The 19,162-nt window shown below is 46.0% G+C and overlaps 1 protein-coding gene across 2 annotated transcripts in view; it reads left to right on the forward strand.

The window, feature by feature from the left end:
* The first annotated feature begins 17,044 nt into the window (after positions 1 to 17,044).
* BCAR3 (BCAR3 adaptor protein, NSP family member) overlaps positions 17,045 to 19,162 on the forward strand; it is a 113,580-nt gene continuing 111,462 nt past the window's right edge. The window contains exon 1 of one of the 2 annotated variants that reach the window (XM_084873402.1): positions 17,045 to 17,405. The gene's annotated coding sequence lies outside the window, so the exon portion shown is untranslated. Of the gene's footprint in view, positions 17,406 to 18,124; positions 18,498 to 19,162 lie in introns of those variants that run through there. The other variant, XM_084873403.1, reaches the window with a different exon arrangement.

A 19,162-nucleotide genomic window follows, 5' to 3' on the forward strand; every position in this document is an offset into this window, starting at 1 on the left:
CATATTATTCTTTCTGATTGGTGTTTCAGATTTCTTAGGACCGTGGTGGGCAAACTGTGGCTCGTGAGCCACATGCGGCTCTTTGGCCCCTTGAGTGTGGCTCTTCCACAAAATACCACAGCCTGGGCGAGTCTATTTTGAAGAAGTGGCTTTAGAAGAAGTTTAAGTAAAACTTGGCTCTCAAAAGAAATTTCAATCGTTGTACTGTTGATATTTGACTCTGTTGACTAATGAGCTTGCCGACCACTGTCTTAGGATATATTCCTGGAAGTGGTATCAGTTCCATAATTAATTTTTTGAGGAAACTCCATACTGTTTTCCATAATGACTGCACTAGTCTAGATTCCCACCTGCAGTGTACTAGGGTTCCCTTTTCTCCACATCCTCACCAGCACTTGTCATTTGTTGATTTGTTGATGGCAGCCATTCTGACAGGCGTGAAGTGATACCTCTTTGTCGTTTTAATTTGCATCTCTCTGATGATTAGTGACTGAGCATTTTTTTCATATGTTTCTTGGTCATCTATATGTCCACATTGGACAAGTGTCTATTTTAGGTCCTTTGTCCATTTTCATTGTATTGTTTGTCTTCCTTTTGTTAAGTTGTATGATCCTTATATATTTTTAATATTAACCCCTTATCAGATGTAGCATTGCCAAATATGTTCTCCCACCAGTGGGCTCTCTTTTCCTTTTTAAAAAATTATTATTATTATTATTATTGTTGTTGTTGTTGTTGTTGCTATGCAGAAGCTTTTTATTTTTATGTAGTCCCATTTATTTATTTTCTCCTTAGTTTCCTTGCCCTAGAGATATACCTGTAAACATATTACTATGAGAGATGTCTGAGTTTTTGCTGCTATTGTTTCTTCTAGGATTTTTATCATTTCACTGGGGCTTACATTTAAATCTTTTATCCTTTTTGAATTTATTCTTGTGTATAGTGTAAGTTGGTGGTCTAGTTTCTTTCTTTCTTTCTTTTTTTTGCATGTACCAGTCCAATTTCCCCAACACCATTTATTGAAGAGACTGTCTTGACTCCATTATATGCTTTTGCCTCCTTTGTCAAATATTCATTGAGCATAATGGCCTGGGTCAATTTCTGGGGTCTCTCTGTTCTGTTCCATTGTCCTATATGTCTGGTCTTGTGCCAGTACCAGGCTGTTTTGATTACAGTCACTTTGTAGTATAACTTGGTATCTGCTATTGTAGTTCCTCCAACTTCGTTCTTTTTTTTTTTTTTTTTTTTTTTTCCAAGATTGCTGAGGCTATTTGGGGTCTTTTGGTACCATATAAATTTTTGGAGTATTTGTTCTAGATCTTTGAAATATGCTACTGGTATTTTAATAGGGGTTGTATTGAATCTCTAGGTTGCTTTGGGTAGTATGGACATTTTAGTGATGTTAATCCTACCAATTCATGAACATGTTATATTCTTCCACTGTTTATATCTTCCTCTATTCCTGTAGTTTTCCAAGTACAGGTCTTTTACCTCCTTGGTTAAGTTTATTCCTAACTATCTTAAATTTTTGTTGCAATAGTAAATGGACTATCTTTTTAGTTTCTTTTTCTGAGAATTCATCATTGATGTATAAAAATGCCATCATTTCTGGGTATTAATTTTGTATCCTGCGGCATTGCCAAATTCATTTATTAAATCTAATAGTTTTTTGGTGGAGTCTTTAGGGTTTTCCGTGTGCAATATCATGTCATCTGCAAATGAGAGTTTTACTTCTTCCTTTCCAATTTGGATGCCTTTTATGTTTTCTTCTTTTCTGATCGCTGTGGCTAGGAATTCCATTACTACGTTGAATAAGAGTGGTGAAAGCGGACATCCCTGTCTTGTTCCTGTTCTTAGAGGAAATCGTTTTAGCTTTTGCCCATTGCATATGATGTTGGCTGTAGGTTTGTCATATATGGCCAAACTGGAAACTTTCAAAGAAGAAGGGGAGCTAAGAGAAATGGTGTTCTCAGAGGTCAAGGGAGTAGAAAGAGTTCTGAAGGAGGAAGTGTCACAAATGTCAAATGTAGCAGAAAGGTCAATAGCACAGAGACCTACAGAGCCTTTGGAGAAAGAAATAAAAGAGAGCAGATGGTAGATGGTAAAGAGGAGCATAAAGTCAAGCAAGATGTCTCAGAGGGGCGAAACTTTAACCTTAGTAGGCTAAGCTAGAACCACCAGCTGGGCGGGAGAGGTTACAGACACAGAGAAGAGAAAAAGGGTGACTGACAATGGGAGGGAAGGAATGGAATGGATGGAGTCAAGAACATGCCTAATGGGCTCATAGTGAACAATAGAGTGAGACCCAATCCTCTGCTGTTGGAGGGACAGGTAGAGAGGGTGACTGTGATGTCAATCCTGTTGTAAGGAAAGAGTGGGAGCTGAAGTCTTATGGCCTCATGGCCTCAACTTTTAGTTGAAGGAGAGTTCAGCCAAGGTTGAAGGTCATGGGTTTGTGTAGGGTGAGCCTTTGGATTGTTGGGGTTTCTCTGAAGATCTCAAATTCCAGCTCCAGGGGTGTAGAAAAGAAGAAGGTGAGTGAGTTAATATTAGACCTGCTGAGTAAGTATAGCAGAAGGATTTGGGCTCAGATTCAGACTGTCAACACACTAGCTCATATGCTCAACCATGGTTCCAGACGTGCTGGGAGAAAAGAATGAAGCTCAGGAGAGGCTGATAGACCAGGAAGATGTGGATGCATGAAAGCACAGTGGTCAGGGGCCAGGAGCCAGGGAGCAAGAGTGTGAGTAGATGACGGGGGGGGGGGGGGGGGGGGTGGAGAATAGGCAGAAAGGAGCTCCTCCTGTGTACTCTTGTCAGGGGAAGCTGAGTTCCCCATGGGGCCAGGGAGCAGGCAGGCGATGTGGAGCATAGATACAGGTTGCTGGAGTTCAGAGGTCACTGTACTTTGAGGCTGGAGCATTCAGGGTGCTTTTAGGACTGTGGCAAGCTCTGGGGCGGATTAGCTGTATATGTACAGCCCAGGGTTCCTAAACATGTTTGATTGTAAGGACATGTGGGGTCTTATTAGACACTGGGTCTCTAGCTCTCCCTTGGATCTTTACAACCCAGGCACAGAGGAGAGCTCGCCAGATGATTGTCATGCTTAGGCAAGTGTGAGAACATTGATGTCAGGAAGGGGTAAGCCTCCATAGGTGGAGAAGCAAGCTTTAGAGAAGGATGGATGAAGGGAAGGTTTGGAAGATACCCTGAGAAGGGAGCAGGGAGAGTTGGGCCAGCTAAGAGAAGAAGTATGCAGAGGGGTGAAGCAGAGAATCTATGCCCGGAGGCTCACTTTTTGGATGTCCAACAAAGATTCCCCAGGGAGCTCTGCTCTGAAAGGATTGTAGCCGACTCAGCTTCTGTGCCCTGAGGGAAGCCTGAGCAGCGCCCCTGGAACAGCTAAGTGCTGAGTCACTTGTGGGTCTGGGCTTGGGTTCTCTCCCCTCGGAGGAGTGCCTCACCTATAAATAGCAGGATGGTTGACACTTGGACCAGTTCCTCTGCCACCCTTCCCTTTGACTGGCTTTCCTTTTCCTGTCCAAGGCCCTCGTTGTCTGCCTCTCATCCGGGCGGGTCCCAAGAGCAAATGGCCAGCTTGTCTCAGTTTCAAACGCAGAGGTGCTTTATCCAGCTCCCTCATCTCTGTTTCCAAACAGCCAGTAGAAAGCTAACAGGATGGAGTTTACACAATCCCCCAAACCTGATGGGCTTAGATAATCCTCCAGGACTGTGGTGGTAGTTGGGGGGAAGGGAGAAATCCTCTGACTGACGCATGTAGAGCCGTGGTCAGCAAACTGTGGCTCACGAGCCACATGTGGCTCTTTGGCCCCTTGAATGTGGCTCTTCCACAAAATACCGTGGCCCGGGCGTGTCAATTTTGAAAAAGTGGTGTTAGAAGAAGTTTAAATTTATAAAATTTGGCTCTCAAAAGAAATTTTAATCATTGTACTGTTAATATTTGGCTCTGTTGACTAATGAGTTTGCGGACCACTGATGTAGAGCATCTCCTGATCCTGGCGCAGGCATGCACCAGCATGGTGAGATTTAGAGGCACCAAAGATGCCCTGCCACCCTCTCCCCCACTCAGCTAAGTATGCCTCTCACCTCAAATTCCACAAGGAGGCAGATGAGGTGGAAGCATCCGGGTGCAGATCGGGGAACCCTGGGCCCTAGAGTCCCTGTCACATCTGTATTCCAGTCCTCTTACACTTACTAGACACAACTTAACTTCACAGAGCCTCAGTTTCCTCATCTGTAAAGTAGGGCAAATAATACCTCATGGCACTGTTGTGAGGATTAACAGGTAAAGCAGACCTATCTGGTTTTACTCAGTGGGTAGAGCGTCGGCCTGTGGACTGAAGGGTCCCCGGTTCGATTCTGGTTGGGTGCATGGACCTCAACTGCAAGCTCAGTATCTGGGCCTGGTCAGGGCCCATGTGGGAGGCGGCCAATCTACATGTCTCTCTCATCATTGATGTTTCTATCTCTCTTCCTCTCCCTTCCTTTTTGAAATCACTAAAAAATATATTTTAAAAAAAACAAAACAAAACACACACACACAGGTAAAGCACACACACACAGTGCCAATAATACCAGCAGGTGCTGGAGCAGCAGGCAGGCACGGCCAGTCACCAGGTCACCCTGGGTCACTGTCGGCTTCTCTCTACACTAAGAGCCCAGAGCAAATGGGAAAGGGACAGTGAAGGAGAGCCCGGGGTGAGAGTCCCCGGGGCTAAGGTGATACATTTCTGACCCCATTAGTTAACAAGTCAACAGAGTATGTGTTTACAGAAGCGCTTTACCTGCCCTTTATTTCACCTTTGTTACCAAAGGTGGAAACAGCATAATAGTACCAGTATTTCTGCATCCAGTGCCTGAAGGCCAGCGCCACCTGCTCTGCTGCCCAGCACCTTGTCTGGTTGTGGGGGCGGGGGGGGGGGGCGGGAGAGGGCATGCTGTAGGTGTGGGTAACAGCATGCTCTGAATTAAGCACAGAAACCACAAGTCTAGTCACCTGGAGCACAGTCTCCAAGAAAGGCCAGCATGACTCACTTCAGAATATGAAGAATTATTCACTAATTTCCTTCCACGTGGCGCCTCTGTCACCGCCTGGTCACCAGGAGGAAGAGCTCCCCGGTGCCCTCAGTCCGGGGTAAGTCCTGACACAGAGGAGGTCACGCGGGGAGCGCACTGGGCCCCGAACTTCCCGGAAATGCTGACAACCAAGCTTCTGCCCCCACTTTCAACAGAAGGAGGGTAGGGCCGCATGTGGTTTAGCCCCGTAAGCCTAGAACAGGAAAAGGGACTTTTTATATATAGATAATGTTTTTTCTTTATTGATTAAGGTATTACATATGTGTCCTTACTGCCCCATTGTCTCCCCACCCCATCCCCACTCATGCCCTCACGCGCTGGTGTCTGAGTCCATCGGCTAGGCTTATATGCATGCACACAGTCCTTTGGCGGATCTCTGCCTCAGACTGAGGAGGGTGATGACTGCGAATTTCGCTAGCGAACATTCGGGCTCTGAGTCAGTCTGTCTGGGGTGGAGTGGAGGTTCCGCATTTCTGACAAGCCCCCACCCCCAACCCCAGGGGGATGGCATGGCTGCCACTCCCAGGCCACAGGGCGTGTAGCCCTCAGGGCTCACACCTAGGAACCTGTCTGCGTGGTTTCCTCCAAGGGGGAAATTCAAGTGTGCACGGAGGCCCAGACTGTGGTTTCCAGCCCTCCTCCACCGCAGACTCCCCACCTCCACCCTGGGTTGAAACTCCCTTCAAAAGTCCAGCTCACACGTATCTGTTGAATGCCAGGCACTGCGTTAGCCAGCCAGCATGCTTCATTTAAGTCTCTTTGCTATTCCACGCTCTGCTCGAGCAACTCCACCCTAATGCCCCTGCTCTCTCTGAGAAGCAGGGCTCACGCTGGGAGGGGATAGAGATAGTAGAGTCAGGGAGTCCAGTCCAGGGGCCTCCACATCTTAGCTCTGTTCTTTTCACCTGTAAACTGGGCTTAATAACCTCCACCTGTCTGGGTTGCTGAAAGGATTAATTGAGATGATGTGATGATGTGTGTAAAGCTCTTAGTCCAGCGCAGGTAGAGATAGCTATGATTCTAACTTAGTTTATTTCCTCCCACAGACTCTATGGTGCCCTGCCCCTCACTGAACCGATTCTAAGGGTGCTGGACTGTCTTCTTACTACTTGGTAACCTAGTACTGTCAACAGGGTCATTCGAAGGAGTTTCAAATGGTCACCATCCAAGAGGAATGCCCCACACCAACGGAGAGGGAGGGAGGGAGGGAGGGAGGGAGGGAGGGAGGGAGGGAGGGAGGGAAGGAGGGAAGAAGAGAGGGAGGGAGGGAGAGAGAGAGAATGTGTGTGTGCTGAAAAAGGATGAAAAGGTCAAACAGATGACTTTGCCCAGCCCTCAACTTGCTGTTGTAGCTGCCCTTGGGATGGGGATGGAGGTGTGTGGCCAGCACTTCAATACTGATAATGCAGCAGCACAGATCGGAAATATCTTTATTTTTAAAATAAACTGACAGATACAAGAGTCTCTAATATAATACCACTTTCATACATTTACATTCCAAAGGGCCACTTAACATTTTAATAGCTTTTTATCATGGCATTTTTCAAGCCTATGCGCAAGAAGAGAGGACATTGTAACAAACCCCAGCTCAAACAATCACCCACACTCAGCAATCAAAGGGTCTCTGACTAAAGGAGAAAGTTGTGGGGTCACACCTCCTGCTCATGCCCCGGGATCACACACCCCTGGCAATCACATGTGAGTGAACGTGTGTGTCTTGTTGGAAAAAAGGCCGAGAATGCTGAGAATCTTTCCGATCCATTTCTGGCTGTCATCTCTTCTCTCTGGAGAATGGTAATGACCCCTGCCTGGCAGCGACTGACTGAGCCTGAAAGTGGGTGGCACAGTAGGAGCCTCACAAACAGACAGTCCTTCCTTGGCTCTAGCCAGACCCTCAGTGCTCTTGAGTGAAGACTGAGGAGGGATCAGGCAGAGGCGAGGGGCTGTGGAGCCCCGAGCAGGGAGCGAGGCTCACTCTGGACCCTCCCCCTGCCTGCAGCCACCTGCCTGCTCAGGGCACCTGTCTCCCCCGGGATGCTGTGTCCTGTTCTGTAGAACAATGAATCTTGTGAAGATAAGGACCACAAACAGCTGGAGAGAAAGGGGCAGGGTAATCTGATCTTGGGCTGCCTGGTCCCCACAGGGAGGGGCTCTGTCACACTCATCAGGGAATCAGTTTAGCTCTAAAGTGTGGGGTACGCTGAACAGGTTTGGCTCAGTGGATAGAGTGTAGGCCAGTGTACTGAAAGGTCCTGGGTTCGATTCCGGTCAAGGGCATGTACCTTAGTTGCAGGCACGTCCCCAGTAGGGGGTGTGCAAGAGGCAGCTGATTGATGATTCTCTCTCATCTATGTTTCTAACTCTCTCTTCCTCTCTGTAAAAAAATCAATAAAACATATATATTTTAAAAAATAAAATAAAATAAAGTATGGGGGAGGCCATGGCCATATCACAAAAGCAGCAGCACGCGGACTGATGCTTGGCACTGTTAGGACCATCCTCCTAACATGTCTGTAGCGCTTTCCTTTTGAGCGGCTGCAGTTACCGCTTCCCAACCCTGATACCCGCTCCCAACGCAGGCAGTGTGTGTCATGGAAAAGAGCGTGGAATGTGAAATAAGAAAATCTAAACTTCAGCCCCATCTTCAATGAACCAGTTTCATTGGTTCAGTGACCTTTGGCAAATCCCTGAGCTTTAATACCCTCATTCTAAAGATGAGATTTTTTTACTCCAGAATTTTCAAAAGCCCATACAAATGCTATTAATATTAGTCTCTTCACTGGACCAGTTGTCAGCCAAAACTGGGAAGAAGGTGGTTACGCCAACGTGTTCGATGTTCTCGGTCTAAAGCTTAGACTCTAAGCCAATTCCTGCTTCTTTCCAAGTCCTCCTCCTTCACTTACCCTGGAAGCACCAAATGCTGCCAAACAGCCAACCAAGAAAACAGCCAGTGGAAGTTATACACGTGAAAGAGCTGGTCATCTCATCTCAGTGGAGGAAGCAGCCCGTGCTTACCCATGCTCCCTCGGGGCCTGGACTGAACACATCCTGCGCATACTTCTCACAATAGTCTCATGAGCTGTGTGACTACCGTTCCCCGTGTTACAGCTGGGGAGGCCGACCTACAGGCCAGACACGGGCTAAGAAGCATGCAGCCGGTCAGCCAAAGCTGAGATTCACACACAGGTGTGTCCGATGCTGGAAGCAGGCTGTTTGCCCATTAATGTGACCTTCTTGAAGCACTATCGCCTAGCCCTAGTGACTAAGAGGGCACGAGTCTGAGCCAGGTGGTTTGGGTCCAAAGCTCAGCACGTTTACCTTCACTGTGTGACCTGGACAGGGACATGTCCTCACCTATAAAAGAGGGCAAGAATCGCGCCATCTCACAGGATTATGGTTGGAGCTCAGGGTGTTAATAAACATAGAGTAAGCACTATGTAAATTATCTTTAATTATGAAAGCGACCAGCGCTCATTGGGGAAAAATGCAGTTTAGAATAACATGAAGGAAAAAGCAAAGTCCCCTCTTGCTCACATGTCCATCCCACCTCTCCAGCAGTTTAACGGGAGGAAATTCTCTCAGACATTTTTTTGTACCTGTGATCACATCATCCCACATAAATATATGGCTGTGCTTTTTACATTCATGGAGCATCGTGCTTTTCTCACTTAATATTTCACAGATACCTTCCTGGGTTGGTACCTTATTCTCTCTAGCTACACAGTGTGTGCCATAGTACATATGCTCTAATCTCTCACTTGGTCATGTCTCTGTGGATAAATCCTCTTTTTTTTTTTTAACTGCAAACAGTACTTCCACGAATATCTTAGCGTGTGTACAGGAGAAAGGTTCCTGGAAGTCCAGTTTCTGGGCAAAGGGCGCATTCTGAGCTGGTGTTCTGTTTAGTCGTTCATTAAGGATTAACATTGTTTTGGGGAAGGAAAAAAAAAAAAAAAAAAAAGACCTGTAGAGAAGGGTCAGTGCCTCATACAGAAGAAGGAGCAGCTAATGATGGAGGTTGAAGTGAAACATTGCTAGGGAGATCTTAAGGTAGGCGAATCCTAAGATGGTGGGTGAATCCTACCTACATCTTTGCATACCAGTCGTCGGCAAACTGCGGCCCCTTGAGTGTGGCTCTTCCACAAAATACCACGTGTGGGTGTGCTTGTACAATGCGATTGAAACTTCGTGGCCCATGCGCAGAAATCGGCTTTCAGCCTGGGTGAGTCTATTTTGAAGAAGTGGCCTTAGAAGAAGTTTAAGTTTAAAAAATGTGGCTCTCAAAAGAAATTTCAATCATTGTACTGTTGATATTTGGCTCTGTTGACTAATGAGTTTGCTGACCACTGTCTTAGACCATTGATTTTCAACCTTTTTCTTCTCATAGTACACATAAGCTAATTACTAAAATTCTGCACCACACGAAAAATATGTTCTTTTTTGCCAATCTGACAAAATTAAAAAGTATGACTTTGATTCATTCACACCAGATAGCTATGTGTTGCCATGTTTTTAAACGTAACAATCCAAGGGAAAAGAGGTCAATGCCCCAGACTAAATAGCATGTTTTTAGAATTCTTGGTGGCACACCGGTTGAAAAATCTCTGTCTTTGACTGGAAAGCCAGTCTGCTCTCAAAGGTTGAATGAGTACATCGAGCCAGTGAGGTTTTCTTGTCCGCCTGGCTCCTCCGTGTAAGGGAGCTGGTGGGCTTCTGTTCCCTTCATTCCTCCAGCTGCCCAGGCCCCTCCTCTGCTCTAGAACAGTAGTGCTGGTGGCTCACCTCCACCCGCTTCTGGGCAGCCTGGACGCTTTCCCGGTCTAACTCAAATGGCAGCCGGTGGCCCGGTGCTAGTTTTACATACCTGTGTTTCCTCTCTTCATTTCCATGGTAAAGCTTCTCCTCCTCCCCCCCCCCCCAAAAAAAAAAAAAAAAATACAAAAAACCCTCCTCCCTCTCCTTTATTTTCAGCAGCATCCATAGTCTGTCTCCTAATACTTTTAATCACTCCCTTCTCTGCATTTCCTGGCCCAGAGGCCTATGCTGCAGCCAGTCCTTCTCTCACTCTGTATCTATGCTGTGTTCTCCTCCAGGATGTATGCTCCCGAGGATGGACTCACCTTCATGTCTCCTTAGGCTGGCGATGCTTTCCATATGGGAGGGTCTCAAGAAATTTGTTCTTTAAGTGATATTGTTAATAATGAAATAATACATGCTTACGAAACAAAATAAAAAGAACTGTGCCCACAAGGAAATGAAAATAATAGGGAATTCCATAACTATCCAGAGACATTTTCGAGTATTTTCTTCCAATTGTTGAATAATGAGTATCTGGTCATCAGATTAAGGAAGTAATAGGGGACCAGAGTTTGGTGATAAAAGCAAGTCCTGAAATGGTAACCATCAGGCTGAGGTGCACCTTGTGTTGAAAGTGACCCTGTGTTGTCAAGAACACCTTTCTTTCTTTCTTTCTTTCTTTCTTTCTTTCTTTCTTTCTTTCTTTCTCTCTCTCTCTCTCTCTCTCTCTCTCTCTCTCTCTCTCTCTCTCTCTCTCTTTCTCTCTTTCTGTAAATACTTATTGAGGTTCTATCCAGCTATAGCCCTTCTACAATGACTTCTCTAGCTGATATGACAGCCCTCATACAGACGTTTAGGAAGTTGGGTTGATTTCCCTGCTTGGTAAACTGGGGATTCCCATGACCAAGTCCACGGCTAGCTCTTCACAGAACAGGCACCAGAGGGTAAGGCTCTCAAAAATACTGTAACATTTGCTGCTACGGTCCATATTAGAGCAGCCAGCTTTTTATATCAGTGGTTTATTACATATTAACTTCAGGGAATTCTCAGTCTCTCTGTCTACAATTGTTGAAGTTCAGATTTTCTGTTTGGTTTTCATCGATTATAGCTTGAACATCTGGAAGCCATGCAGAATGAAACAGAGAAGTGAGAGCCAAGGCAGGACACTGACTGGAAGATCATGGCAATGTCACGTGACAAGGGTTTGACTGGCTTGTTAGCATTTAGGTCTGGGCAAACCTGGAATTTTAAATGCTATTCCTCCTTAAAGTGCATTTTGCCCCATGCCTCCCATTTTGCCTGCTAACTATAACCGGGTGGGACTCAACAAATTACTTTGTGGCAGGAGGAGATCAACATGAGGTTGAGTGCTCCCTGACAAGGCCTCTTGCACTGCCCCAAAGCCATTAACTCCATGTCACTGATTATGTTGTCTTTTTATATGTCCCTTTGGTGGACATGGCCCAGGGTTTTGCTGTTTAAGCATTAATATGAAAGCTGGCTTGAAGAGATTTGAATCTTAAAATTATTTATAGCACAGCCCATATCCATGGCATTATATTTATTTAGCTTACTAGAGGCCTGGTGCACAAAATTTGTGCATGGGGGTGGGTCCCTCAGCCCGGCCGCCACCCTCTTGCAATCTGGGACCACTGGCTCCTAACCACTCACCTGCCTGCCTGCCTGATTGCCCCTAACTGCCTCTGTCCAGTCTAATTAACATATTACATTTTTATTATTATAGATAGGGAGTTCTGTGATATAATACAAAGATAAAAGGGCAAAGGGTCTAAAAGCCTGAAGTTCATTTATGCATTCATTCATTCATTCATTCATTCATTCATTCAATAAATATGTACTGACTGCAAATGATGTGCCAGGACCCAAACTAGGAACAAAACAAAAGCAAAACCAGATACGGATATTAGAGTCTATAGAGCAACAGAAATCAAAAGGAAAGAACAGGTATAAACGTGTAATTGAGAACTGTGACAAATGCCAGGAAAGAAGGGCGGCAGTAAGGCACATGTAACTGAAGTATGTGACCTGCTCTGGGTTTCAGGGGAGGTTTCCCAGAGAACAGGACTTCGAAGCTGGGACTGGCTATTCAATTTCATGGTGCCTCGTTCTTCTCACCCGTAAAATGGGGGTATATCACCTCCTTCAACTCACAGAGACGCTGTGGAAAGAGTAATCATGTACACGAAAGGCTTTGAAAAAAGCTCCATGCACCTAAAGGACAGCCTGGTGCTCTCCAGTCAGAGGCAGCTGTTCCCTGGCTTCTCTCCCTGTCATCGAGCCAGGCATGACTCAGACATGTAGACAGCAGACCTTTGATCAATTGCCTTCACCCTGCCAGGCCGCTGGGGTCGGATAGACCCTGGTCCTGCCACTTTATCTAGTGTGAATCTGAGTACGTTCCTTAACTGCTAAACCTCACTTTTCTCTTTGTGAAGTGGGGGCCATAGGCGTCCCAGCTAGCTCTTGGCTTAAAGCTAATAAAGCACTTAGCATAGTATGTGGCTTGTTGTTGTTAGCTTTGTTATTGTCATCTTTATCATTGCTAATTATTAACTCGTGCCAATTAGTCCCTGGTAATATCCTGGTCGTTTTAGTTCCTCCATTCCCACTGTCACCAGCCAGTCAAGCCCCTGTCATGTGACAATTGCCATGGTCTTCCGATCAGGGTCTTGTCTTGGCTCTCACTTCTCCATTTCATTCTACAGTACATGGCTTCCAGAATGACTGCCCTAAAATAACAGTGCTTTGCATCTTTCACTTCTTTTCTTCAATATTATCACTGAAAAAAATACTTGCAGCACATACCACAAAGAGCTGAGCTTCCTAATATAAAAGGAAGTCCTAGAAAATTGATATAAAAAAAAGCTACAAAGGGATAGAAAAATGGAAGTACAAACTACAAAAAGGAAAAGCAAATGGCTACTGACCATGAAAGGAAGAGCTGCCTCACTTCTAAGAGAAATGTGAATTAAAATTGCACTAAAATTCATTTTACTTATTAGGTTGACAAAAAAAAAAAAAAAAAATCAAGTTTCATAATACATTCTGGCCAGGCTATGGGGAAATAGGCATTTTCTTATATTGCTGGGGAGCATAAATGGATACAATCCCTAACAAAGGCAATTTGGCACTACGTACTAAAATTTCAAAAGTATATACCCTTTGACAGCAATTTTGTCTCTGGAAATTTATCTTATAGATTTACTTGCACACACCAATGACATATGTACAAGTATTATTTGTAGTAGGAAAAGACTGAAAAAAACATAAATATCCATCAATAGGACACTGATTGAATAAATTATAGTACATCTCTTCAAAGGAATAGCATGCATTTAATATGAGAAAATCTCCAATATGTGGGAAAAAAGAGCAAAGTGTAGAACTGCAGGTACAGGACTAGTATGTTACTTTTTGTGTAGGGATGGGGGAGTAACACACATACACATAGGAAAATCTGGTAGGCATACACAACATTAATAGCAGTTAATAGCAGTGGGAAGGGATCGGTCAGGTGGGAGACAGAATTAAGAGGGGGGCTTTTTCCTGTTACATGATTGCATTTATATTGCAAGTTGTGAATCTTTGGTAACAACCTGGTTATTTTGGTCCTTAATATTCCCTAATCCAAAGATTATATTAAAATACTCCTTATTAATGTACTATGTGCTAGGCACTTGGAAAACAAATGTGAAAGTAGTTGTGATAGAGTGAAAATGCCATTGACTTAAAAAATGCCTGACTCAAATTCTGACTCTGCTTCTCACTAGCTATGGGTCTTGACACATAGTACACATTCAAGGAATACTTGTTGAATGAATTCATGGTTGAAGTTACTTAATCTTTCTGAGTCTGTTTCCTCCCTTATAAATATGCTTCTTATCTCACAGGGGTATCATAAAGACAAATGATAAAATGTGTCATCAATTCCAGTAACAGTTAATGCTAACTACCCTATGCTAGGCACTTTCACATCCATCATTTCTTACCTCCTCTCAGTTATCCACCCACTCACGCATGAGGAAATAGAAGGATTGAGAGGAACAGTGACCTGCCCACCGTTTCTCTGAGTGTGAGTTGTCTCCTGGTCTTTCTTTATTGCTACTTCCCCCACGATGCACCCACCATGAAGTAGGTGCATCAGGGAATATTGAAAATCAAGAACAACCAAAGCAAGTGTTACCACTGTTATCAGTGACACCCCAGAATAGCAGAAAGTCAGTAAATGCATTTCTGAAATTCAGTTTATAAATAAATGTACCACTTGGCCTGTTTGACATTCACTGCACTAAGCACTTTAGGGAAATCCAACAAAAATAAAAAGTGTGTGCTTCTAATGAGTTAGGGAAGATAAAAGCCAAGCTATAAAAATACTCGCAAGGAAAATGTAGAAACTCATTCTTAAGTAAAATGCACTTAGCAGCTTGCAGACTTGCCAACAGCCCTTTCTCAGGGGATGAAAATGATACAAAATATACTCAACAAGGCACAATTTAGAAATTTTTTATTAGAGTAAAACATACATACAGAGCAGTGCAAACCAATTAAGTTTTTATAAAGTGAGGGATAGCTAATTTTTATAAAATAGGACACTTCTATGGAACCAGCACCTGGATCGAGAAATAGAATACAGGCAGACCTCGTTTTATTGCACTTCACTTTATTGCTTCAGAGATGTGTGGGTGTTTTTTATTTCTTTGTTTGCTTTTACAAATTGGAGGCAAGACTTTCCACAGGCAAAAAGGTTATGGCTCACTTTTTGTGATACTCACTTTATTGTGGTGGTCTGGAACCAAGCCCATAATATTTTAAAAATATTTTTTATTAATTTTTACAGAGAGGAAGGGAGAGGCATAGTTAGAAACATCAATGAGAGGGAATCATTGATCAGCTGCCTCTTGCACACTCCCTACTGAGGATGTGCCCACAACCAAGGTACATGTCCTTGACTGGAATGGAACCTGGGACCCTTCAGTCCACAGGCTGACGCTCTATCCACTGAACCAAACTGGTTAGGGCAGCCACAACATTTTTGAGGTACAACTGTAGTACCAGCACCTAGATCCTAGGCCCTAGAATCCCCAAGGGTTCCCTTTCCATCACTACCACCCTCAAGATAACCACTATTTTCACCTTTAATATCATAGATATGTACCCATTTGTGTCCAGTTTCTTTCACTCAACATCATATTTGTGACAGTTGTGCATCTTGTTGAGTGTAGATGTCATTTTTCTTACCATATAGTATTCCACACAATTTATTTCTCTTCTGTAGATGGACACCTGGGTTCTTTCCTTTGGGCTGTTACAAAGAGAGATGCTATAAACATTTTGAACATGTCTTTGGAGAATATGTGCATACATCTCTATTGGGTGTATACCTAGGGAGGGGATTATTACTATAAAGTCACAGGTTGCCTGTTCATTTGGCATTAATAGATAATGTGAAGCAGGTTTCTAAAGTGTTATGCAAGTTCTCTAAATTTTAGCCAGTCTGGTGGGTGAAATCACATTGTAACTCCAATGTGCATTTCTGGGATGATTAATAATTGGGAACTTTTTCATATGTTTGTTGGCTTTTTAAAGAAATCCGACTTATTCCTCTGGAGAAATGCCTGTTGAAATATTCTGGCAATTTCAATTGGATTTTCTGCCTTGTTCTTGCTGATTTGTAAGTGTTCTTTATAGGTTCTGCATACAAGTTCTGTTTTGGATATGTTGCAATTATCTTTTCTCTGTGGCTTGCCTTTTCACTGATGGTGTCTAGATGAACAGGAAGGAGTTCTTAATCTAAATGCTGTCCAATGATCTGTTTTTTCCTCTATAGTTAGTACTATATTTGCTTTAAAAGTCTTTGCCTACCTCAAGGTCATGAGGATATAAATATTTTTTATATTTACTTCTGATAGTTTCATTGTTTTATCTTTTATATGTAGATTTGAAATCCATGTGGAATTGATTTTTTTTTTTTGTATGGTATGTGGTAGGGGTCAAGCTTCTCCTTTTTTTTTTTCTTCATGTGGGCGTTCCAGTTGATCCAGCATCATTCACTGAAAAGATAGACCATCCTTTCCCAGTGCATCACAAGAGCATCTTTGACATACGTCAAGGACACAAAATGTAGATCTGTTTCTGAACTCTTTTTTTTAAAAGCAAACTTTTAATTTAAATTTTTATTTATTGTCTAATGTTTTACATATGTCTCCTTTCCACTGGCTTGATGCCCCTTCCCTCCGCCTTAGCCATTCTCATCCTGGGCAAGCCCCCACCGCCCCAGTGTCTGTGTCCATTGGTTATTCTAATATGCATGTATACAAGTCCTTTGGTTGCTCTCTAACCCCTACCCTGCCATTTATCTCTGGATCTATTCTTGTTCATCAAATTACGTTGACCATTATATCCCACAAATGAGTGAGATCATGTGATATTTATCTTTCTCCGACTGGCTTATTTCACTTACCGTAGCATAATGCTCTCCAGGTCTGTCCATGCTGTTGCAAATGGTAAAAATTTCTTCTTTTTTTTACAGCAGCATAGTACTCCATTGTGTAGATGTACCACTGTTCTCTAATCCATTCATCTGCTGACGGGCACTTAGGCTGTTTCCAAATTTTAGCTATGGTGAATTGTGCTGCTATGAACATAGGGTTGCATATATCCTTTCTGATTGGTGTTTCTAGTTTCTTCGGATATAGTCCTAGAAGTGGGTGAATTCTCTGTTCTATTGGTCAGAGAGTAAGTTTATCCTTGTTGCCAATTACTATTTCAATAGCTTTATAATAGGTGCTGGTGTCTGATATGGAAGTCCTCCAGTTGGCTCTAACTTTTCACCCCACCAAGCCAACTAGTACCCCGTTTACCTCCCACCTCGCTTTTAATATATCCAGGCGGGTGTGATGGATTTGCCTGCTCTGATGGCTTGGTTATTTGTGGTTACCTGGATCTTTAGCCCATCAAAGGCTTTTCCACTGAGAGCCAGCCAGGTGTCTGCAGCCGAACAAAGCCGATCTGCCGGGTAATTAAATAACGCGGGGCAGGGGGAGGAGTGGGCTAGGCGGGGCTGTCTACCCTGAGGGGTACCGAGAGGAAGCCGTCTCTCTGCACTTGAGGACTGACTTCTGGGGGGAAATACCAGGAGGGCTAAACTCTAAAAACCCGGCAGAGAAGTGCCAGGCGAGGTCACCGCCTGGGAAAGTCGCAGGGGGTTCCGCCGGGGCCAGGCTCCGCGGGCGGCGCGGCGGGGTGGGGCCGCGAAGCCTCAGATCGCCAGCTGAGGGCCCGCGTGCGCCCGGCTCAGAGCGGCGCCTGCAGCTGCCGCGGCGGGAGGAGCTGGGGCCGCAGCGCCGGGGCCGGAACACGGGCGAGCGGTGCGGGCTTCTCGGCGGCGCGCCCCGCAGGCCATGAGCTCCGGGAGCGGCCGCGGCGCGGGGCCGGCGGTGCTGGGCGTCTGAGTCCCCGCGGGAGGCACGGGCGCCGCGCGGCGCGGGGAGGTGAGTCCGCTGCGCGTCCCGGGGGTGCGGCGCCTCCGGGGGTGCCTGGTTCCTCCTGGTCCGGGGGTGCCGGGTTCCTCCCAGGAGGACGGGCGGGACGTGCGTTGGGAAAGTTTGGGCGGCAGGGAAAACGGCTGACGCTCCCCCCTCACCCCATTCCCACCCCCACCCCCCGGCTGCGCTGGCGTCCGGGGTCGGGGTGGCCGGAGCGGGGACGGGACTCGCGCCCTGGGGGACTCGGAACCGGCTGGGATTCGCCCAGTGGCCGCGGCGGGAGGCGGGCGAGCATCTCTGCTCCTGGCGCTTCTGGGGCATCTTCCCGGGCGCCGGGACCAAGCCTTCCCAGGCTGCTCGGCCAGCCGCCCTCCCCGTCCAGTCCCTCCCCGTCCCGTCCCTCTGCCCGGGGGCCGGCGCGGGTCCGGGGACGCGGGACCCGGGGGCTCCGCTGGGAGCACTGGCTTGGAGGAGGCGAGTTTCTCAACTTAATCTCTCGTTGCAAAGTTTGCAAAGAAAGCGAAGGAGCCTGCCGTGTAACTGTGGACATCTCCCTCCCTCCCTTCCTTTGTTGAGAAAGAATGAATAGTTGGTTGTATTGCTCCCTCTGCGTCGAAGAGGCGAGGGGAGGCGAGGGGAGAGGGGGGAGAGGAGGGGAGAGAAGGAGAGAGGAAGGGAGGGGAGGTGGGGAAGGGAGGGAAGGACGGTGGGAGCTACAGGAAGGAGGTTGCTATCAAACCATCTTTCCTTAGGGGCTTAGGCTGCCAGCACTTTAAAAGTTTGATCAGGTGTAGCCACTCACTCGTCTGGGAGGGATCCAGGGAGCTAGCTGGGAGGCAGCTGGAGAGGCGCCTGTTCCGCGGGGATCGCGGCGGGTCGCGGCCGGGACTCGGAGGAGGCGGAAAAGTCTGGTTTTTGGTGTTAACTCGACTGAAGCAAGGTGCGAAGGGGGAAGACCAGCGCTTGCGTCTGCTTCAACCTAAAGTCACCAGCAGAGAGAGAAAATGAGCCAGGCATTCAGAGATTCCTTCAAACCTTGACTCTTATCTTCCAAGGCTACGCAGATCTCCCCCAGGAAAATACAGCGGCGGAGGGAAGGTCAGTTTGAGGGAATAATCTCCCTGCGTGTTGCCAGGGACTGGGAGGAATGGGGGGGGGGGGGGCGGGGGGGGGGCTGCGGCGGAGGGGAGGGGAGCTCTCCGTGCTGGAGGCTGAGCTCACAGAGTGGGGTCTGAAGTGGGAGAGGGCTCCCCATAAATGGAGGGGAGGCCACAGAGCACGCGGTTGTGAGGGGGTATATGGCGCATAAAGTAAATAACTTGCCATGCCAACGGCTTCCCCCCCCCCCCCCCTTTCTCCCAACTGCTGCTAAGCCTGGCATTTCCAGGATGACTAACCAAGATCTTGATCTCCCCCAGTTCATGTAGAGGACTGCTTGTCCAGCGCTAATCCCAACCTTATCATGTAAATCCTGTGCTGTGGTGCTTGAAATACAATCCAGGGGAGAATTATTCACACTTCAATCATTTGGCTAGACTTCATTGAGTTTACTTCAGAAATAAAGGCACACTCTTAAGATCTAAACTCAAACTTCACATTCGGTGGATAAGCCGCTTTTATCTGTGCAGTTGTTCCATCTCCTCTTCCTGTATGACTCTGCAGAGAAGATATAAAAGTACATATTCAAATTGTAAATTCTCTGCCAAGGTGGAAGCCGGTTTCATTTCCAGAATTTAAAATATACACGATTCTGGTCCTGGCAA

The sequence above is a fragment of the Pipistrellus hanaki genome, assembly GCF_964339955.1.
Source record: "Pipistrellus hanaki genome assembly, chromosome: 2".
Classification (NCBI taxonomy): Eukaryota; Metazoa; Chordata; class Mammalia; order Chiroptera; family Vespertilionidae; genus Pipistrellus; species Pipistrellus hanaki.